We start from the raw sequence: 24,645 nt of genomic DNA on the forward strand, positions 1-24,645 counted from the left end.
TCTTTGTTCGTCGAACAGTTATGGAGGAATGAACACTTTTTTAAGGGGTGAATGTTTTTAAATATGTATTAACATCTAGCATACCTAAGACCAACCTTCATACAAAATTTAATCTCGTGCCCGAAATGGTTTCGAAAGAATGGATATTGAGATTTCAAGAGTCAACCATAATCTATACCCCTTAGGGGAGAAATATTTTGTAGTATACGATATTTTACACCTGGGATATAAAGGAAGACCCTTCTCGTAAAATTACAACCTTGTAGGGCCTACGTCAAACTGATTTGGAGGGATGAATAATTTCGTTAACGGACCTAACCTCATTTAACCCTTTAGAGGTAGAATGATAAAACGCATTTCCTATTTCACACCTAGGATTTAAAATATTACCGCTATTTGGAATTTTGTTTTCGTACGTTAACCCGATGTCTTTGCTGGCGAGATGTAGTGTTTACAGTGCACTATGTCTTCTGGTATGGGCTATATCAAATTTGTTACTTTCATTGACCTGTCTCAGTCTCATCCTTGGCTTTGACAATATGAAAGTGACTGAGGTATGAGTGATGCTAGTAATACCATTCCTTATGCAGCCAGTCCCTGCTATGAATGGTGTGAACATATCGCTCATAGGGTTGGTTGGTGCATGCATTTCAGTGGGCTTCGCAGACTGATATGTAATAGCAACGGCTGGCTCTGTGAGGAAAGCAACGGGAAACTACCTCACTCCTCATTTCCGTAGTACGCCTCTTCAGTGACGCCTAGGCTATTTATGACAGCTGTTGGCGGAGCTGCAGAAGATCAAACCAGCCTTCGGGCTGAATACCCAACATACATACATACATACATACATACTTTAAAACGTTTCGGAGGATGGAATGAATATATTTGTTTTCGGATCTTAACCCCCATTTAACTCCATGAGCGGTTAAATTGGTTTCAAACCTTCTGTTATTTAACACCTAGAATATAATTTGAACTTTCAAATTCATTATTCAAACGTTTTCATATAAATGCATATTTTTTTCATCATTCCTCGCCACCGAGTTGGAACCCTATTTGGGGTGTATTGTTTTAAGTCCACTTTTTAATTTTATCCTCATACAAAATTCAGCTCCTTTTACACCCTATTCAGTTGATTCGACCCCTCCCCCGCCTAAAATACGCGTGTCCTTATTTTGAAAGGAGATCCCAAATACCAATTTTCTCGTCCGTAACGTCCTTTGTTTTCGAGATAAGAGTATCCTCAAACAAAGAATTCAACTCATTTTTCAATTCATTTATGCCCCCTTAATTGGATTTTCCGTAAACAAAAGAATACGTGAACCTTTATTTTTAAAGCAGATTCGAAATACAAATGTTCATGTCTGTAACATCTTCAATTTTTGAGATATAAGTATCCTAATAAAAAGAATTGAACCCCTTTTTCAATCCGTTATAATACCCCCAACACTTAAGTATTTTTCCCCGACAATAAATAAGTTTCACTTTATTTTTAAAAGAGAATAAAAATACCAATTTTGACATCTGTAAAATGTTAAGTTATTGAGATACACCGAAGATATGCTCATTTAAAAAATTCACATTTGACGCTCCCTCTTAAGTGGATTTTCAGAAAACAAATTATGCGTATTCCTTTACTTTTACAGGAGATTCCAAATACCAATTTTCACGTTTGTAACATGTTACGTTTTTGTGATATATTGCTGATATACTTATTTCAACATTTCACCCAGTTTGTCACTCCTGTTTACCCCCTCTAAGTACATTTTCCAAAAACAAAAAAATACGTGTTTCTTTATTTTTAAAGCAGATTTCAAATACCAATTTTCATGGCCGTAACATCTTCAGTTTTTCAGATATAAGTATCTTCATAAAATATATTCAACCAGTTCTTCACCTTTTTTCCACCACCCTTAAGAGTATTTTCCGAAAACATAAAAGATACGTGTTTCCTTACTTTTAAAGAATATTCCAAATACCAAATTTCACGTCTTTAAACTCTTAAGTTTTGAGATATAGATACACTCATTTTTTAAATAACCCCCCCCCCCTTTCACCCCTTAGCGGCGGAATACCAAAAAATCCTCCCTTAGTGAGCACCTACAGTAAATGTTTCCTGAAAATTTCATTTCCTTACCTCCAGTAGTTTTGGCTCGGCGATGATGAATCATTCAGTCAGTCAGGACATGTTATTTTATATATATAGATATGTTGTATGTACTGTATATGCAGTTGTGGATTAAAACGAATGCAAACACCCATCCCCTGAACTAGAGGAATTCATCAGAGGCGGTTAAAATCCCCGACCGGGAGGAAAGTTATTTTTTCTTTTAAAATTGGCTTTACGTCGCACTGTCCCAGATAAATCTAATGGCGACTATGGGATAGGAAAGAGCTATGAGTTGGAAAGAAGAGGCCGTTGCCTCAATTACGGGGCAGCCCCTGCCAGCATTTACCTGAAGTGAAATGTGAAACCACGGAAAACAATATTCAGTGTTGCCAACATTGGGGTTCGAACCCACTATCCCCCGAATGCAAGCTCACAGCTGCGCTCCTTTAACCGCACGCCGGAAATTGATCCCGGGGCTCTCTGTACCGATGATCACTACGCTGTCCATTTAGAAAAGGAGTCAGACATTCCTTGCACCTTACTAATTACCTTATATTAGTTTAACTTTACATACTACCAGACTGAAACAGAGATTTATGAATTTCTGGAAGATTACCGTAACATTACAGCACACAGCGTTCTGGAAAATGGCAGACCTGTTTTCTATAAACCGCTTAGGTAAAGATCATTTTGCTCTTGGCTAGGCATTGAATATTTGAGTCATTTTCTGAGTGACTTTAACTTAAAAACAGCTTTCAATTTGAAATGACGTTTGTTTGGACCATACTCGTGAACCTCTCTGGAGTACTTAACGCTGTAACAGCAAGTGCGTGAGTGAGTGACGGCATTAATGCCGGTCCAGAGTCAGCTGCGCTTCGACAGGCTTCGGCTGTCCCTGACCCGTCCATTGCAAACTTGCTGGTGATTGTTCTAGATTAATGATGGCAATGGGAGAAGAAAAATGTAATATCCATTCATTCATGTTATAGGTACTGTACGCATCGTTACACTATTGGCCAGCCTTACCTCTATCCGTTTGAAATAAACGAGAATGGTGATGAAATAGCAATGCCCAAACTTATTTCTCTCCTTATTGGTCCTTTTCCCGATCTTTGAGGCCAGCACTTGATGTGGACATAGCCCAGTTTTATGGTCAGTGGTCCTTCCTTACGCCTAACCTATGTGGAGTACGGCTCCATGGCTAAATGGTTAGTGTCCTGACCTTTGGTCATAGTGGTCTCGGGTTCGATTCCCGGCAGGGTCGGGAATTTTAGCCGTCATTCGTTAATTTCGCTGGCACTGGGGCTGGGTGTATGTGTCGTCTTCAACATCATTTAATCCTCATCACGCCCCGCAGGTCGCCTACTGGTGTCAAATCAAAAGACCTGCACCTGGCGAGCCGAATATGTCCTTGGACACTCCGCCTCCGTGGTGTAGTGGTTAGTGTGATTAGCTGCCACTCCCGGAGGCCCGGGTTCGATTCCCGGCTCTGACACGAAATTTGAAAAGTTGTACGAGGGCTGGAACGGGGTCCACCCACCCTCGGGAGGTCAACTGAGTAGAGGTGGGTTCGATTTCCACCTCAGCCATCCTGGAAGTGGTTTTCCGTGGTTTCCCACTTCTCCTCCAGGCAAATGCCGGGATGGTACCTAACTTAAGGCCACGGCCGCTTCCTTCCCTCTTCCTTGCCTATTCCTTCCAATCATCCCATCCCCCCCACAAGGCCCCTGTTCAGCATAGCAGCTGAGGCCGCCTGGGCGAGGTACTGGTCATTCTCCCCAGTTGTATCCCCCGACCCAAAGTCTGAAGCTCCAGGACACTGCCCCTGAGGCGGTAGAGTTGGGATCCCTCGCTGAGTCCGAGAGAAAAGCCAACCATGGAGGGTAAACAGATTAAGATAAGATATGATTAAATGAAATAGAAACTCGCATTCATCATAACGCTTTTGTTGCCACTTACTTGACATGTTTACGTCTTATCGGTCTCCGCTAACCATAACCTATAATAATGTCAACCATGTGTCTGTGTTACAAAATACTACTTCAACACACCACTAGGAGCGCTTTATGTAAAGAAACAAAAGACGCCAAACACGTTCAGAAATCTCACTGAAATGTGTTAATTTGTCTTTAACAGTCGTTTCGTAACAAATGTTGGAAATGTGTTCGTGAAACAGGGCACTTTTAAACAAAGTGTTAAATTAATAACAATTGTTAGTTAACATTTGTTAAGTAAAATTTAACATACAGTTGGAGAAACCGGGCCTGAAACTGGAAGCAAAACACGTGTCACGCTTATTTTCATTTCTGTGGTTTGAGGTACTGATTGATTCTTATTTTGTTAGGTACAGCATCTTCCATAGTACTGTGTGCCAGAAGAAGCATAATTGGTGTGTATAAATATTTCATACTGGTTTGCAGTCTGATCGTTTATTAGAACGGAATACAACTGGAGAGAAGGGAATTCGCCATCCAGTCACAGTATGCTCCTGGCTTAGGACACATCTTGAGTATTGCCTTGATTAGTTTTACCACCCAATAACTAAATAGCCTGATATCTCTGATATACAGTCAGCCTCGGGTAGATAAATTATTATTATTATTATTATTATTATTATTATTATTATTATTATTATTATTATTATTATTATTTCCGGCTCCATGGCTAAATGGTTAGCGAGCTGGCCTTTGGCCACAGGTGTACCGGGTTCGATCCCCGGCAGGTCGGGAAATTTAGCCATCATTTGTTAATTCCTCCTGCACGGCACATGTCCTCGGACACTTCCGGCACTAATAACCATACACCATTTCATTATTATTATTATTATTATTATTATTATTATTATTATTATTATTCTTTCGAATGGGCCACCAGAGGACCACGTGCCAATTTCAATTCCTTCTTCTTTGTTCTTTCCTTTTCTTCCAGTACGCTTTCATCTGTTCACTAAGTTTCTTCTTTCTGTCTTCAGACCACTTTGAACCAGTCTTTTTTACTTTCCTACCTTGGAATACTTCTATTTTCAATACTTTTTCCCGAAAGCCTTCTCTATTATTGATTTCTTCTGTTGTTATATTGTTTTTTCTAAATCCTTTCTTACTTCATTGACCGAGCTTGTCGTTGATTTCTTACTCCACAAATATCTGAAAATCTTACTGGTTAATCTACTATCTTACATTCGATATAAATGTCCAAAAAACATAAGTCTCCTTTTCCTCATTACATCTGATATATTTTCTATTTTTTGATATATTTCAGCATTACTTCGTAATTTCCAACCTTCTGCTGTGTTTTGTGGGCCAAATATTTTCCTCATGATTCGCCTTTCTAGTATTTCTAGCTTATCTAAATTATAGTTTAATGCCAGACACTCGCTTGCATATAGGCATTCTGGCTTCACAACTGTGTTGTAATGCCTTATTTTTGCATTTTTGGATAGGCATCTCTTATTGTAGATATCTTTGGTGACACCATAAGCTCTCTCCATTTTATGTACCCTCTCCTCTACTGCAGATTTTTCTAAACCATTTTCTTGGATAATTTCCCCTAGATATTTCAATTTTTTTACCCTCTCTATTTGGCCAATATCTGTTTTCAGAAATTTTGGTGCATCCCAAATATTTGTTAAAAATTTTGTTTTTCTGCAGAAATTCTTAAGTCAGTTCTGCTGGCGATTCTTTCCAAGACATTTACTTGGGTTACAGCAGATGTCACATTTTCAGAAAGTATTGCAAAGTCATCTGCAAATGCAAGACAATTTATTTCAATCCTTTTGTTTCCTCTTCCTAACCTTATCGGTGAAATGTTGAGTTCAATATGTTTTTCGTTCCAAATTCTCACTAATTTCTCTAGGACACAATTAAAAAGAATTGGGGATAGTCCGTCGCCTTGTCGTACACCAGTTTTTATTTTGAAAGGCTGTGATATCTCTCCCAGAAATTTCACTTTAGAGACTGTGTCTGTAAGTGTTTCACGGATTAGATTTGCCAGTTTAGACTTTATGCCAAATTCTCGAATTATTTTATATATAGTTTCTCTGTCAACAGAATCAAAAGCCTTTTTGAAATCTACAAACATGACTACAATGTCCTTTGAATTAAGTAACCTGTGGTGAATTATTGACTTCAGTTTAAATATTTGTTCTGAGCATGATCTTCCTTTCCTGAAACCACCTTGATATTCACCTAAATGATTGTCTAGTGTTGCTTCTACTCTGTTTAATAAAATCTTGGAAAATATTTTATATGCCACTGCTAATAAAAATATTCCTCTGTAGTTATTAACGTCCTGTTTATTACCTTTTTTGTGGAGTGGATGTATCAAGGCTACTTTCCACTCCTCAGGATTTTTTTCAGTTATCCAGATTTCTTCAAAGAGTAATTGTAGCTCATTTGCTATATTTGGCAAGGACCACTTCAAAAGTTCCGCTGTAATAGAATCTTCTCCGCTAGCTTTGTTGTTTTTGAGGGTTTTAATTACTTCTTCAATTTCTTTTATAGTTGGTAGTATGTCTTCTTCCAAATTTTCATCAATATCTTGAAATTCTAATTTATGACTTGGTTCAGGACAGTTCAAAAGTTGATCAAAATATCTTGCTAATATCTCACAATTTTCAGTATTGCTTAGTCCAATTCTGCCGTTTTCATCCTTGAAACTAACATTTGTAGTTTGGTACCCCTTTAATTCATTCTTAAAAGTCTGATAAAAGTCACGGGTGTTATTTTTTATAAAGTTTTTGTCCATTTCTATAAGTTTCTCCTTTTGAAAGGCTCATTTAGTACTTCTGATTATCCTTGCTGTTTCCTTCCTTTGTTGTTTAAACTGATCAAAATCTTCAATTTTCTTTGAGCATTTCCATTTTTTTCATGTTTTAGCCCTCTCTGCAAAAGCCTCTTCACATATTTCAGTCCACCATATTTTCCTTTTATTTTGTACTAGCAAGATACCCGTGCTTCGCTACGGTATTATACTGAAATTTATAATTGAATGCTTATTGTATTAGATATATAATCCGCCGAAATTCGCGATCTGACTCGTTTTCTGCGAGAATCCACCAAAATTCCCGATCTGACTGGTTTTCTATGATTTTACGGCACGCTTCCTCCCACTTTTAAATCTTCCTTTCCAGCAATCGATTTCGCAATTCCCGGGCTAGGCTCAGGTATTCCTCCCGGTCAGTTGGGTCCGTAAATCCTTGCCATCTTTTCCTATAATATTTTTAATATGGATAAAATCCTTCAGGAGATCCGGCGTGGTGTCATATTGGGTGCCTTGGCGAGACTGAACCCGCGGCCGGACTGCATTCTTAGTCATTACCTGTCCAGGAGCCGTTTCCTGCGCGGTCCGCACATTTAACGACGGTCCGGATTATTATTATTATTATTATTATTATTATTATTATTATTATTATTACTATGATGTGTTTCTGGAATGGCTGATGACAGGGAAAACCGGAGTATCCGGAGAAAAACCTGTCCCACCCCCGTTTAATCCAGCACGAATGCCACATGGAGTGACCGGGATTTGAACTACGGAACCCAGCTGTGAGAGGCCGGCGCGCTGCCGCCTGAGCAACGGAGGATCCTTATAAGTACATTAATAACAGTAAAATCAATTGATCTCACCTCCTTCTACACCCCAACGCCGTTAAGTTTATTTACCGCAACCCACCCCACCAAAAAAATTAAAAGAATTTTTGTTTCTTTATGTTTAAGGGAGATTAAAAACACCAATGTTCACGTCTATTACCTTCAGTTTTGAGATTAAAAAATAATTCACTTTTTTCACTTCATTTAGCAATAATCCCCCCCCCCCTTTTAAATGAATTTTCCCTCAAATAATACTTGTTTCTTTAATAGTAAAGGATCTTCTAAATTCCAATTATGACGACTCTAACTTCTTCAGTTTTCGATTTATGTGTCCTCATGAAAGGAATTCAACTCCTTTACACTCCCGCCCTCCAAGATGGTTTCCCCACCAAAACGCGTTCTTCTTTGTTTTTAAAGGAGGTCCAAATAAGAATTTTCACGTCTGTAACAACTGTAGTTTTTATTAGATGTATGCATTCTCATACAATTCAGTCAATTAATTTTTCAATTCTTTCAACCCCCCCCCCCCCCCTTCATTGGATTTTCCGAGAATACGTGTTTCTTTACTTCTAAAGCAGATTGCAAATATCAAATTTCACGTCTCTAACATCTTCATTTTTGAGATATCAGTAGCCTAATTAAAAAAATTCATCACCATTTTCAGTCACTTTTACCCCCCTTCAACCCAAGTGGTATTTCCGATAACTAAAAGTACACGTTTCTTTATGCTTAATAGAGATAAAAAAATACCATTTTTCACTTCTGTAACATGTTAAGTTTTTTTTAGATATACTGTAAAAATTCTCATTTTAAAATTTCACCCCTTTTGAGTTCCCCTTAAGTGAAGTTTCCTAAACAAATCACCTATATTTCTTTACATTTACAGGAGATTTACATTCACTCTTTACTCTGTAACATTTTACGTTTCCAAGATATTCTGTAGATACAGTCTTTCAAAAAATTCACCCCAATTTGTCACTCCTGTTTAACCGCCATTAATTGGCTTTTCCAAAATCTAAAAAATACGTGTTTCTTTAATTTTAAAGGAGATCCCATATGCAAATTATGAGTTCTGTAATATCATTCGTTTCTGAGATATGTGTATCCTCAATTAAGGCATTCAACCCATTTTTCACCCTTTTACACCCCTCCTATTAGGATTTACAGGAAACAAAAAATACGTGTTCCTTAATTTTTAGAGGAGATTCTAACTACCAATTTTTACATCTGTAAATTTTAAAATTTTAAGATGTAGACACACTCATTTTAAAAATTTCACCCCCCAATACTTGGATTTTCCAAAAACGAAAAAATACTTTTTTCTTTACTTTTAAAGTAGATCCAAAATACCAATTTTCAGGTCTGTAATATCTTCAGGTTCTGAAATATAAGTAGCCTCATGAAAGGCATTCAACCCATTATTCACCCTTTTACACCCTTCCTATTGGGATTTTCCGAAAACAGAAGAATACATGTTTCTTTATTTTTAAAGGAGATTCTAAACACCAATTTTTACATCTATAAACTTAAAAAGTTTTGAGATATAGATACACTCATTTTAAAAAATCACCCCATTTTCACCCCCCCCCCCATTAATTGGATTTTCCACAAAAAGAAAAATGCGTGTTTCTATATTTTTAAGGAGATCGCAAACACCAATTTTCAGGTCTGTAATATCTTCAGGTTCTGAAATATAAGTAGACTCATGAAATGCATTCGACCAGTTTTTCAACCTTTACCACCCTTCCTATTACGATTTTCCGAAAACAAAATATAAGTGTTTCTTTATTTTTAATGGAGATTCTAAATACCAATTTTTACATCTATAACCTTTAAACGTTTTGAGATATAGATACAGTCATTTTAAAATATTACGCCCTTTTCACCCCCCTATATGGTTTTTCCAGAAAAACAAAAAATACGTGTTTCTTTATTTTTAAAAGAGATCCCAAACACCAATTTTCAGGTCTATAATATCTTCAGTTTCTGAGATATAAGTAGCCTATTAAAGGCATTCCTCCTATTGCAATTTTCCGAAAACAAAAAAATACGTGTTTCTTTATTTTTAATGAAGATTCTAAATACCAGTTTTTACATCTGCAAACTTTAAATGTTTGGAGATATAGATTCACTCATTGTAAAAATTCACCCCCTTTTCACCCTCCCATTAATTGGATTTTCCAAGAACAAAAAAATACGTGTTTCTTTATTTTTGAAAGAGATCAAAAGTACCAATTTTGAGGTCTGTAATATCTTCAGTTTCTGAGATATAAGTACCGGTATCCTGATTAAAGGCATTCAACCACTTTTTTAGCCTTTTTAACCCCTCCTATTGGGATTTTCTGAAAACAAAAAAATACGTGTTTCCTTATTTTTAAAGAAGATTCTAAATACCAATTTTTACATCTGTAAACTTTTAAAGTTTTGAGATATAGATACACTCATTTTAAAATTTCACCCCCATTTTCACCCCCTTACCGAAGGAATATCCAAAAATCCTCTCTTAGCGAGCACCTACATCATAACATGAATATATCCCCAAAATTTCATTTCTTTATGTCCAGTAGTTTTGGCTCGGCGATGATGAATCAGTCAGTCAGTCAGGACAAGCTATTTTATATATATATAGATTGGCCCAAATGTTTTCTGTGCTGCATAATTATTTGCTTTGGATATTTCTTGCCAGTTGCCTTGTTTAACCACTTTAATTTCGACTTGGTAGTTATTAATTGATTCTTTTGTTATAGTAAGTCTGTCTACATTATATTTTATTAACCTCTGTGGCTTTCTTTGTTCTTTATTAGGTAGGAGTTTGGCTTTAATTTTAGAGAGATAATGGTCGGAATCAAATTCACCATTCCTTACTACTTTCACATTCATAATTTCTTTTGTACTTTTTTTTGAAACAGCCACATGATGTAACTGAAACTCTCCTAACATTGGGTTTGGAGATATCCACGTTTTAGCTTTTCTGGGGAGTTTTCTAAAGAAGGTTGACATTAGTTTCAAACTGATTAGCCTAATGCCATTTGTATTTGTTCTTCTGTGGGCTGGGCAATGTCCTACTACATTTCTAAATTTCTTTTCTCTACCTATTTGTGCATTTAAGTCACCTAATAGTAAAATGGTGTTCATTTTCGGAATTTTGGATATTTCATTTTCCAAACGAACCCAGAATTCCTCTGTTTTTTGAGGATTTTTCCTATTGTCTTCATTTATTGGTGCATGGCAATTAACAAGTGTGTACGTTTTGTTTTTGCATTTAATTGATAGGAGAGACATTCTTTCTGAGTTGGATTTAAATTCTGTTACATTTCCTATTATACTTTTATGAATGTAGAAAGCTGTACCAAGTAGTGGCATCCCCTTCATAATTTTGATTGCTGGTTTGCCTTTAAAGATCCTGTAGTTACAAGTGTCTATTACATTTTCATCTAGGAATCTAGTTTCTTGAACTGCCAAAATTTGAACTTTGTTTTTCTCTAGAAGTATTTCTAGTTCTTTTTGTTTACCAGTCTTGAGTACAGAATTTACATTTAAAGTGCCAAAAAAGAATTCCTTTTTGAATTTTATTTTAGAAGGATTCCAAGGTTGCTCCGACTCAACCTTCTGATTGCAGTTGTTGGGACTCCCCAGAACCTTTAGTCCCAATGCATTGCGTGATGCAATGGTGGATTTCTCTTTCGAGTTACCACCTGGGGTAGTGCCTTCATTCAGCGGACTTTCCATACTGCAATTGAAATTGTATAAAATACAAAGTGAGGAATTAGATTCCAGGATAAGATCGGATTGTTAGTCCGAAATTTGATTTTTGTTCGTGGTTCACTCCACTAGGCTCTTCCGCTCTCTCCACCGTTCGGAACTAAAGCAGAGTTCCTCTTCCGCCTTCAAGGCCGTTGGCCAGGTTTCACCTGTAACCCTAGGCAGAGGCCCTTACTGGGTGCTACCACTCGGAGCCAGATGGACTCAGGTTTTTATTATTATTATTATTATTATTATTATTATTATTATTATTATTATTATTATTATTATTTTCGGCTCCATGGCTAAATAGTTAGCATGCTGGTTTATTGTCTAAAGGGCGCGGGTTCAATTCCCGGCCGCGTCAGGGATTTTAACATTTATTGGTTAATTCCGATGACACGGGGACTGGTATTGTGTGCCGCTTTCAGCATTAGAGTTCATCATAGGTAAAGCCCCACACGCCTATAAGGCGTCATCTCGAAAGACTTGCACCAGGTTCCTCCGAAGCCCACACACAATTACAATTACTACCGAGCAGAGTGGCCGCGTGTTTATGCACTAGGGCTATGAAGCCAAGCTCTGTATCCGGGAGACGAGTGGGTTCGAACCCCACTGTCGGCTGTCCTGAGATGTTTTCTGTGGTTTCCCATTTTCACTCCCAAAAATGCTAGGACAGTTCCTATTCATAGGCCACAGCCACTTCCTTCCACCCCCTTACCCAGTTTCGTTCACCATCATTCATTTCATCTACATTAGCTCATCTTATGAGGTTGGCGTCAGGAAGGGCATCAAGCCGTAAAAAATGCCATATAATTTCATCTTACCTCATCCCCAACCCCGTATCAGGAAACGGGACTAAGGGGTAGATATTATTATTATTATTATTATTATTATTATTATTATTATTATTATTATTATTATTATTATTATTATTCAGGGTGCGAAATCAGAAAGAAATGGTGGTGGGAAGAAGGACCGTAAGACCTAACTACTAGTGTTCATTTAGGTAGTCCTCGGCGGGGTATGGGGTTATGTAGTTTCCCTGTAACTAAATCATCCCCTCCACCGGAAAATGTAAATTTTATTGTTTTCTTTGAATTCTGTTGTTATAACAAGAATAATAAACATTGGAAAGTTATTTCTTGTAGGCAATTATATTTTTTCCGTTAATCACTAGGAAAGACCGGGGCAAGTTGACGATGATAAGGTTCGTTTCAACATTCCGCCAGAACATGGCGTGTTTTACGCCTGTAATGACGTGTGTATTACTGCCTATCTTTTTATGCAATAGTTCTGCAGTTTTCAAAGTTCTAGTTTTAATAGCTTTTTCATAAAGTAATAAAGTTTCATTTTATGTAAATTCGTCATCTTGTCCCGTGCCCGGGGTAAGTATACGAACCTATTGGGGTAAGATGACGAGCATTCTTCTCAACTGCTTCAACATAAAATTTCACTGAAATTTGTAAAACACGCCATGAAAACTTGAAGTAACTTGATTTTAATTATGTACTACACAAGGACATACATTTCTAAAGAACATATATTTGAAAAATGTTAAAATAATTTAAAGTAAATTAAAAATAATTTTTAGAAGTTCCTGCTAAAATTACTACACTGAATACAAGAACTCTGAAGAAAACAGTTTAAAACTGGAATATACTCCGCGTTCACCGCTGTGGTGTAGTGGTTAGCGTGATTAGCTACCACCCCCGGGGGTCCGGGTTCGATTCCCGGCTCTGCCACGAAATTTGAAAAGTGGTACGAGGGCTGGAACGGGGTCCACTCAGCCCCGGGAGGTCAACTGAGTATAGGTGGGTTCAATTCTCACCTCAGTCATCCTGGAAGTGGTTTTCCGTGGTTTCCCGCTTCTCCTCCAGGCAAATGCCGGGATGGTACCTAACTTAAGGTCACGGCCGCTTCCTCTTCCTTGCCTGTCCTATCCAATCTTCCCATCTCTCTACAAGGCCCCTGTTCCGCATAGCAGGTGAGGCCGCCTGGGCGAGGTACTGGTCATTCTCCCCAGTTATATCCCCGACCCAAAGTCTGAAGCTCCAGGACACTTGAGGGAGGCGATAGAGGTGGGATCCCTCGCTGAGTCCGAGGGAAAAACCGAACCTGGAGGGTAAACAGATTAAGAAGAAGAATATCGTCGTTGCCGGGACAAAACCTCCTATGTGATAATATTTTTGGAGACATACTGACCCGCAGCATATACATCATGAAGAGCGAGAATGCCTTGACGACATTCACACAATATTGCACCTTAGATGACAGAACCTTACCGGCCGAAGTTCTAAGCTAAAATATTTCACATAGGAGGTTTTGTCCCGGCAACGACGATATACTCCGCACATATCACAGAGAAACGGTCCACTCCCTTCATAACTTGAGCAGTCTTTCTTGCCACCACACTTTACAGTTATCACACTGAATCCAGTCTTCATTTGGAGGATTAACATACCTTTCTTCACACACAGGACATGCAGAATTTTCTTGCAGCCGATTATTGTCAGATTCGGATATGAAGCCCAGCTGCCTGGCTACTTTTCTTCTCTGGGTTTTACATTCCTACTCTTTCTTCAGCATTTATTTTTGTTGAAGCATGTCCTTCATGGGTGTGCTGGTTATGATGGATGCTGATCTCCTAGCTCTTTTTCCTCGTTGTGATAGGTCTGTCCGTCTTCCGCTGATAATTTCTAGGCATTTCTGTAATTAGCGTAAGGGAACGGGTGACTACGTGTAGCGTATAGCTGGCCTGGGGTAAGATGACGAATTCGTCAACTTGCCCCCGTCATCTTGCCCCAGGTTGCTTAAAACCCTCAAACACACGCGTATGGGGTGGAATCCACCCCAGGTCATTTTATTTCCTAGTGATATGTACAAATAACTCTCCTGTGCTCTCTCCGCTCTAATATCTTTCTGGCTGGATCCCCGCAGACAGAGTCATTCTTATATAATCTATCTTAAAATCTCCAAATAATACAGTAATTCATATTTTACAATACAATGATATGTGGGGTGGAAAGCACAACCACGCGTGTGTCTGCGTCCTAAAATTTGGCGCGTGTGCTTGAGGGTTAAAAAGCGGTTTGTCCTTATAATCGACAGACATCTTTCAATCAAGATTCAGTTAACACTGAAGTAAGTAAGAAATACATTGACATTTAAAGAAAAGAAAACAGTTAATTCGTATTGTGAGCACACTAGTAGTAGAAGCTTACTGCACATACCTCAGATATTTTAGTGCGACAGCGCCAGACAGACACCCCCCTACCACTGCATGTCTCAGACTAATGGAATTTCCTTCTGTGTGTAAGTTATACCTGTGAGATATCGGGCCCAAGGTCACATGGTAGCCAACTTAGTGAACAGAATACTACAAAAGTTATGGTTGATTCGTCATCTTGCCACGTTCTCCATCTTGCCCCGGTCTCCCCTACACAGTTCAACAAAAACATTAGTACCGGTAACCAATAGGCACTTCGAACTAGTCTTAGCCTATATTATTGCTGACGTTTTTACGAAAATATGCACAGTAAAAAACAATATCAGTGATTTATATGTTCTACATTAACCTCATTATTTTATAATGAAGGAATCCCTCCCGGGCAAATTTAGTGGCGGAAAACCTTTGAGATAAAATCGTCGGTTGTGGGGAAACCCTCCCTTCCCCCCGCGATTTCTCGCCCTGTTATTATTTTTTTATTATTATTTCTATTATTACTATTGACAATAATATTAAAACTACCGGGCGAGTTGGCCGTGCGGTTAGAGACGTGCAGCTGTGAACTTGCCTCCGGGAGATATTGGGTTCGAACCCCACTGTCAGCAGCCCTGAAGAAGGTTTACTGTGGTTTCCCATTTTCACACAAGGCAAATGCTGGGGCTGTACCTTAATGAAGGCACGGCCGCTTCCCTCCCACACCTAGCCCTTTCCTATCCCGTCATCGCCATAAGACATATCTGTATCGGTGCGACGTAAAGCAAATTGTAAAATAATAATAATAATAATAATAATAATAATAATAATAATAATAATAATAATAATAATAATAATAATAATAATAATAATAATAATAATAACTGTTAATTAATTTCGTGTGGCTATTTCTAGCCGAGTGCAGCCCTTGTAAGGCAGACCCTCCAATGAGGGTGGGCCGCATCTGCCATGCGTAGGTAACTGCGTGTTATTGTGGTGGAGGATAGTATTATGTGTGGTGTGTGAGTTGCAGGGATATTGGGGACAGCACAAACACCCAGCCCCCCGGGCCATTGGAATTAACCAATGAAGGTTAAAATCCCCGACCCGGCCGGGAATCAAACCTAGTACCCTCTAAACCGAAGGCCAGTACGCTGACCATTCAGCCAAAGAGTCGGAAATAATAATAATAATAATAATAATAATAATAATAATAATAATAATAATAATAATAATAATAATAATAATAATAATAATATCTAGTAACATCGTACGTTACTTTGTGTTTATTAACCTGCCCTGCTCTAGGCTGTCCAATGGTTTCATAACAAATGAGATAAGTTATCTACTGAGGGAAACACAAATATGATGATGCCGGTGATAGTAACGACTGGACTCAAAACGACAGTGATCACACATAGTTTCGCAGTCCCACTCTAGTTTTCGAAGTTACTCTTACAGGCATTTGAAACCTGTTAAATTATGCTACCTCGCTCTAGGGCGGGAAAGTGCTCACTCGTTGGACCTGGTTTCGACTTCGGCCTCGGTTACAGAGTTTAGGGTGGTTAGAAGGACTACATCGTATTGCACTCAGTATCATTACAACACAGTTTAGAAAAATAAGTTAAAAATCACTCTCTCGGCTATCACAGAAGTGGTTTTCTGTTTCCCTACAGGAAAGTGATGGGATGGTACCATCATACCATGGTATCTTCCTTACCAATTACAAATATACACACCGCTATTGACTCCACTATAATACAGAACATCACACATCGCATACGAGGCTGTTTCCCTGGAAGAATCAAGTTCCACACATGAATAATAACAGCGTCAAGAACAAACCCGTCCAGGAGTAAAATCGAATCGGAAGAGATGATCCAGAACCCCGTCTGATTTGCGAGAAGCGCAGCTCGCTATACCTATATAATGATAGATCTTTCCCAAAGCAGCTTGTTTTGTTCATGAGTGTAGATATTCATGAATGCAGATCGAAACGTGAACAAGCTTTTTCCTAGTGGGGCGGTGAGTACATTGATCTGTGCGACAGCGCTTAACCTTGAAACTTCAAGCGCATGCGTATTCACGAATTCCGTCTGTTCCCACCACACTGCAGCTGTTCCAGACTGCCAGTGCCCCAGTCTTCTGATACCAGCCGCGCGGACAGGAGGCTGTAGATATTAGCCAACCTTCAGGTAAAGTGATATCGCTGCTTATTTCAGAAATTCTAAAGGGACTCTCATGTCTTTCTTTGTTAAGTGTTTACGCTATAAATTCGTACATTTGTATAGATATCATTTGAACTCATTCTGTGCTGTGATTATTCGACGTACTTTAATCGAAACGTGAACAAGCTTTTTCCTAGTGGGGTGGTGAGTACATTGATCTGTGCGACAACGCTTAACCTTGAAACTTCAAGCCGGCAGTAGGGTTTAATCATCACTGTTCTTGATCTGGATATAACTCGCGTAAAATTTACGTAGGACCCTTTTTTATCGCATCATTCTCTATGTGTCGTTTATTTTCTGTAGTTTTTGGAAACTGCCTTCTGCAGTGACATTCGCATTAAATATATTTTCAAGTGCTCTTGGGGATTGTAGAGATGAATAGTATATGTACAATCCGCGAAACGTTTAGTGATACTTCGGCTCCCTAGTGCAGAATCGGTAGACCTTGCTTATCTTCGAGATCGTATTGGCAACCTCCGACACAAAAGAAAAATATGAATAGATTATGCATCGCCGTGAGACACCTTCTTTTCTACTGATTTTCCCACACCTGTTGGGTCGTGGGTGCGAACTCTGTCGCACATGTGGATTTGGTCCTGTTTTACGGCCGGATGCCCTTCCCGACGCCAACCCTATATGGAGGGATATAATCACTATCGCGTATTTCTTTTTTTATTTTGCTAGTGGCTTTACGTCGCACCGACACAGATAGGTCTTATGGCGACAATGGGACAATGGGAAGGAAGCGGCCGTGGCCTTAATTAAGGTACAGCCCCAGCATTTGCCTGGTGTGAAAATGTGAAACCACGGAAAACCATCTTCAGGGTTGCCGGCAGTAGGGTTTGAATTCACAATCTCCCTGATGAAAGCTCACAACTGCGCGACCCTAACCGCACGGCCAACTCGCCCGGTTGCGTATTTCTGTGTTGGTTGGTAGTGTAGTTTGTTGTCTGAATATCAAGATGAAAGTGTTGGGATAAACACAAACACCCACTCCCCGGGCCAGAAGAATTAATCACTGCCGATTAAAATTCCCGACCCGGCCGGGAATCGAACCCGGGACCCTCTGATTTGAAGGCCTCGACGCTGATCATGCAGCCAATGAGTCGGACATGAAGTGAGACATCTGGCGGTCTAATTGAAACACTTTTAATACTGTTGTTATTTACACAGCAAAGTAAATATAGGTTAAGCTTGTACATGAGTGAGGAAAGTCAAAGTACATCACCGGAACAACCTAGAACTCCTACATGGAAACGAAGGTTTAGAAAAAATCATATCGATCGATCATACTATCGATTCAATTTAGATTTCATTTCCATCTAGTTGGCAGTATTAGCTGAACCGTTGTAGCTCCCTCTTTACGCCTCAAACCCGTAAAACGAAGTGTCACTAAAAGTTTCGCGGATAATAGTTACTACGCGGTGAACCCCAAATATGTTCGTGTGTCTGGGTATGCATCAGACACTTTACAAGGGAATGGCAGAGGTCCGCAATGGAAGTGATTGTCAAGGACCACATAAGTGAAAAGGAAGTTGAGAAGCAAAATTTACTGCTGACGTAGCGAAATTTATCATTTGTGTGACATAAGAGACGAAAAAGACATTTTGGAATATAAGATAAACCCTGTAACTTGCTTTGGAATATCTTAACTGCAGATTTTTTATATTTGTTAATTTTCCAATATGGAAGGAATCTCATTGTTTTATTTTAAGGTTACAACATCCATTTATTTATTATGCAATGTATCATTTTGCTGTAAAATACTGTTTGTGCTAATGAATAAATTTCACACTTATTATTTTATAATAATGGCATTTGATTTAGCATGGGTTCGCCTCTGTGGTGTAGTGGTTAGTGTGATTAGCTGCCACCCCCGGAGGCCCGAGTTCGATTCCCGGCTCTGCCATGAAATTTGAAAAATGGTACGAGGGCTGGAACGTGATCCACTCAGCCTCGGGAGGTCAACTGAGTAGAGGTGGGTTCGATTCCCACCTAAGCCATCCTGGAAGTGGTTTTACGTGGTTTCCCGCTTCTCCTCCAGGCAAATGTTGGGATGGTACCTAACTTAAGGGCATGGCCGCTTCTTTCCCTCTTCCTTGTCTATCCCTACCAATCTTCGCATCCCCCCGCATGGCCCTTGTTCAGCATAGCAGGTGAGGCCGCCTGGGCGAGGTACTGGGCATCCTCCCCAGTTGTATCCACGACCCAGAGTCTGAAGCTCCAGGACACTGCCCTTGAGGCGGTAGAGGTGGGATCCCTCGCTGAGTCCGAGGGAAAAAGTAACCCTGGAGAGTAAACAGATAAAGAAGAAGAAAAAGAAGAAGAAGGTTTAGTATGGAGCAAGTTATTGTTTGAGCTGCTCTATGGCTAAATGGTTAGCGTGCTGGCCTTTTGTTCACAGGGGTCCCAGTACAGGCGTGATAACGTGAAGTAATTTAGAAAGGAAAGAGCCCCTTTCCCTTTGGGAATCCCATTATTCGAAAAGCCTCTCCTTCTATTTCCAACTTGTCCGGCTCCATGGTTAGCGTGCTGGCCCTTGGTCACAGAGGTCCCGGGTTCGATTCCCTGCAGGGTCGGGAATTTTAACCACAATTGGTTAAATTTCGCTAGCACGGGGGCTGGGTAAATGTGTCGTCTTCATCATCATCATCATGTCCGACTCGTTGGCTGAACGGTCAGCGTACTGGCCTTCGGTTCAGAGGGTCCCGGGTTCGATTCCAGGCTGGGTCGGGAATTTTAACCTTAATTGATTAATTTCGCTGGTACGGGGACTAGGTGTATGTATCGTCTTCATCATTATTTCATCCTCATCACGACGCGCAGGGCGCGTACGGGAGTCAAATCAAAAGACCTGCATCTGGCGAGCCGAACTTGTCCTCGGACACTCCCGGCACTAAAAGCCATACGCCATTTCATGTTTTTCATTGTGTCAGCTTTCGCTGAGGTCAAAGTAATCCTCCACTTTGCTTTTCTTTTGCTAGTTGCTTCACGTCGCACCGACACAGATAGGTCTTATGGCGATGATGGGATATGAAAGGCCTAGGATTGGAAGGAAGCGGCCGTGGCCTTAATTGAGGTACAGCCCCAGCATTTGCCTGGTGTGAAATTGGGAAACCACGGAAAACCATCTTCAGGGCTGCCGACAGTGGGATTCGAACCGGCTATCTCCCGGATGCAAGCTCACAGCTGCGTGCCCCTGACCGCAAGGCCAACTTGCCCGGTAATTCTCCACTTTGTTCCGGCACCTAGTCAGTTCCTTTGCAGGTTGAATTAATGGAGAATGTCTTGTGATTGAAAGTAGATGATAGGAAATATTCGAGTACCCAGATTCCACCTTATGTTGATAGTATTATTTTGCTGGTTATGAAAAGATTCATGCAGTAATGCGCGATGGAGGACTATGAAATAAAGTAACATGAGTGCCACATATTCTAGGTGAAAAGAAGTAAATGTTAGGTGAAGTCCCTGATAATTTGTGCTTGTCTTCTCCTCTGTTTTCTTGTATTTCCCTTTCCAGTGGAATGCACTGGCCACATTAAAAGTCGCTTGCAGCGTTGCCAACCGTACGATCTGGATCGTACATATAAGATAATTCGATGCTATGTACTATTGTACGAAGCGATCCGCGGATCGTACGCCTATTGTACGTTCCTATGACGTATCTTAATTTTTGCCTTATTTTCCCTTTAAAATGCGTAGATTCTTGTCCCTTCTTTTATTAGTGCAAGTTATGTTCTATAATACATGAAATTAAATTACGTATGGCTTTTAGTGCCGGGGGTGTCCGAGGACATGTTCGGCTCGCCAGGTGCAGGTCTTTATATTTGACGCCGTAGGCGACCTGCGCGCCGTGATGAGGATGAAATGATGATGAAGACGACACATACACCTAGTCCCCGTACCAGCGAAATTAATCAATTAAGGTTAAAATTCCCGACCCAGCCTGGAATCGAACCCGGGACCCTCTGAACCGAAGGCCAGTACGCTGACCGTTCAGCCAACGAGTCGGACATGATGATGATGATGATGAAGACGACACATTTACCCAGCCCCCGTGCTAGCGAAATTTAACCAATTGTGGTTAAAATTCCCGACCCTGCAGGGAATCGAACCCGGGACCTCTGTGACCAAGGGCCAGCACGCTAACCATGGAGGCGGACAAGTTGGAAATAGAAGGAGAGGCTTTCCGAATAATGGGATTCCCAAAGGGAAAGGGGCTCTTTCCTTTCTAAATTACTTCACGTTATCACGCCTGTACTGTAATCAGTGGGTCGTAGCATTCGCCTTCAGCAGATTGACGATGACTGGAGGTAATTACCCTTTGTCAACGTCATTGATGACATTAAAGCCTGCTCTGATGCAGACTAATTATGGGCTAAGTTACAGGAGGTAAAATTACTTTCGTTTGGCTATGTCTAGCCGTGTGCAGCTCTTGTAAGGCAGACCCTCCGATGAGGGTGGGTGGCATCTGCCATGTGTAGGTTACTGCGTGTTGTTGTGGTGGAGGATAGTGTTATGTGTGGTGTGTGAGTTGCAGGGATGTTGGGGACAGCAAAACCCCAGTCCCCGTTACAGGAGGTGAAAGGCACGTTTGGTGTATGTGAGTTTCCCGCACTTTCAGAATTCGCTCTCTCTGTCTTGTCACTCTCTCACTCGAAAGATAAATTGTGAAATAATATCAAGCAAAATACATAGCATTAAAGTCAAGAACACGAATATGCTATTTACTTCTACGGTGAATGGATGCTTGCTGGACAGTCAGTGTGTTCGAGTCAGTGGTACGTGTAAAGATTTCAAACTGTCGGAGAACATGCTCTGATGCATGTGTAGGTACAATCAACCAGCAAGCTCAAGTACCGGAACTTCAGAACCGTATGCTGTGAATGTGCCTAGAGGTTCCATAGAAGAATATGATGATGACGATGTGATGATTTCCAGATATGACGTAAGGCACTTCAGTGACTTCATATCTCATGTTGACTACTTCTTAACAAATTACCCTGTTCTTGAGCAATCCAATTAAACATTATTTACCGAGCTCGATAGCTGCAGTCGCTTAAGTGCGGCCAGTATTCGGGAGATAGTAGGTTCGAACCCCACTGTCGGCAGCCCTGAAAATGGTTTTCCGTGGTTTCCCATTTTCACACCAGGCAAATGCTGGGGCTGTACCTTAATTAAGGCCACGGCCGCTTCTTTCCCACTCCTAGCCCTTCCCTGTCCCACCGTCACCATAAGACCTATCTGAGTCGGTGCGACGTTAAGCAACTAGCAAAAAAAAAACAACATTATTTTCGTATCCTTGATACTGTATCACAAATATTAGCACAATGACTTACGAGTATATTTATTGTGCATCCTAACCTGGTTAAATGTGGAGTTGCGGCAGTCGGACACCTAGCTATCCTGTTATGGGTAATCCGCGGAACGTACAGTTTTACGTGCGGCCTGAACCAGATGTACTTGATTTTTCGGAAATATCATATACGAAGAATCGAACCAGTCAAGCAAGCTGCTGAGTAAGTGAGCTATTGCGTCTGTAAAATAGCGAATATTGTGATGTTTTTTTAATGTCGTACGATCCTCTGTTGAAAACATACGACCTTTTTGGGGTTATTGTACGATCCTGACCATCTTGGAGGTTGGCACGTCGCTTGTAGCGTTCCGTGCCCTTTTTACTCAAGTAAATAAAATTAAATGGCGTATGGCTTTTAGTGCCGGGAGTGTCCGAGGACAAGTTCGGCTCGCCAGGCGCAGGTCTTTTGATTTGACTCCCGTAGGCGACCTGCGCTTCGATGATGATGATGATGATGATGATGAAACGATGATGAAGACGACACATTTACCCGGCCCCCGTGCCAGCGAAATTAAACCAATTATGGTTAAAATTCCCGACCCTGTAGGGAATCGAACCCGGGTCCCCTGTGACCAAGGCCAGCACGCTAACCATTTAGCCATGCAGCCGGACCTTACTCAAGTGACCGGGTATGAAGTCTCGAGGTCACATCGCATGCGCACAGTGTTGTACGTAAATAAGCACAATTTTTAATTTTAATAATTTTCAGTAACCATTTTGGAAAATAAGCTAGAGTACCGCACTTAACCAACACAGTATCACGTTGTATTTAAAGAGAAACATATGCATGACATTTGTTATGGGAGTAATTAATCGTTATTCAACCCACCATTACTTCTGGAGTACTTAATGATATTATTCTGAATAACATGCTTTTCGAACAAATAAACTTCTGTTCTCCTACAACTTAGTTCGCAAGAACTTCGGCCTTGATGTGGCAGTGTCAGTGTGTTTCTATTAAGAATTTCAGTCTGTCGTTGAAATTCTTGAAACTTATTTTGTATCTTAAGTAGGGTAATTCCGGGAGAGTTGCCGCACTTTTTATGTCTTTTGTTATATTTCGGTATATTTACTTTAAAAATTGTTGCAAATTCATCGAGCATAATTTTAAAAAATGTACATTTGATCAGGGATGAACAAAATATTGGCAATTGAAAGTACATGGGAGAAAGGAGTGAACAAAGGAATTGTTGCATATGCGGCGTCTCTCCCTGGATCCCGGTATAGATGCCGACTTTGCTCGGGAGAGATGCCGCGAGTAAAATAATTAATGACAAAATCAAATTTAAGCTAATTTCTTCAACTTTAATATAACCGAACACTAGAACGTACTACAAGACAATTATATCCACATAATATAATCATTCAATGGAAAAAATCTATCTGATAATTTACAACATTAAAATCATATTTTAATTTCGATTTACTATAAATGTGCATGTGCAATGGATCCTTCACTGCGTTATATAAAACCCCACGGCACTTAACACCCTTGAAATGGCTCTGGCCTGCACAGCGACTGCTGCTCAGCCCGAAGGCCAACTATCAGGGAGAGACGCCGCACCCTCCTGTTTTCATACCTCAAGGCTATCATGGCGCAAAATTAGCTTACTCTCAACTACAGTTATGTTTATGACGTCTACTGTACTAAAAACGTCTGATTTAAGCATTTGAAGCCAACTTAATATACAATAAATTAACACACGCAAAAACTTTGTCAGGAGGAAACATGTACTCGCCTCATGATATCGGCTATAATTGGCGTAATATACGAGCAAATTTCGTCACACTCGCAGACAGTAGTTCTTCCTTAGAAACTGAAAAAACACACATATTGCCATCTAGCTGTAACGATGGGAACCTTTAGCTACAGTGTATGCGGCATCTCTACCGGGGCGGCATCTGTCCCGGATTTACCTTATGAGTTCAACAGCGTTTAAACTCGTATAGGTTTTCAGCTTCCGGAATGTTTGTACGAGTAGCCACAAGGTATAGGAATGCGCATTATAATTTTAAGTTTAGGAGCAACTTTCTGCTTATTCTCTTTGAAATTTTTCTACATTCCTACAAAGAATGGAGAATAAAATGGCGTATGTGTATGTTCGTGCTTTTACCCCATACGTTAACATAGGATTTCGATGACGATGGGATAAGGAAGGCAAGAACTCGCAACGTAACGACCGTAGCCGTAATTAAAATGCAGGCCTGGATTTGCCTCGTGTGAAAATTGGAAACCACAGAACACCATTATCAGGTTTTCAAGTTTTCAGCTACAGGATCTATATAGCTTAGTCAACTCGCAGTGAGTTAAGCGTAACACAAGCGCTTTCATAAGACGACCTTGGCTAATTAATTTTACGATAGGATCAGCCTGAATTTTTTTAGCCATCAGGTATTCTCCTCAGTCTTGATATTTATAA

The 24,645-nt window shown here is 40.1% G+C and overlaps 1 protein-coding gene across 2 annotated transcripts in view; it reads left to right on the forward strand.

The window, feature by feature from the left end:
• The window catches only part of LOC136863066 (uncharacterized), a 2,241,269-nt gene that overhangs the window by 307,020 nt on the left and 1,909,604 nt on the right, over positions 1-24,645 (forward strand). The window contains exon 1 of one of the 2 annotated variants that reach the window (XM_067139396.2): positions 16,792-16,836. The exons of the other annotated variant lie outside the window; for it this stretch is intronic. The gene's annotated coding sequence lies outside the window, so the exon portion shown is untranslated. Of the gene's footprint in view, positions 1-16,791; positions 16,837-24,645 lie in introns of those variants that run through there. 2 annotated transcript variants of the gene reach the window in all.

The sequence above is a fragment of the Anabrus simplex genome, chromosome 2 (assembly GCF_040414725.1).
Source record: "Anabrus simplex isolate iqAnaSimp1 chromosome 2, ASM4041472v1, whole genome shotgun sequence".
Taxonomy (NCBI): Eukaryota; Metazoa; Arthropoda; class Insecta; order Orthoptera; family Tettigoniidae; genus Anabrus; species Anabrus simplex.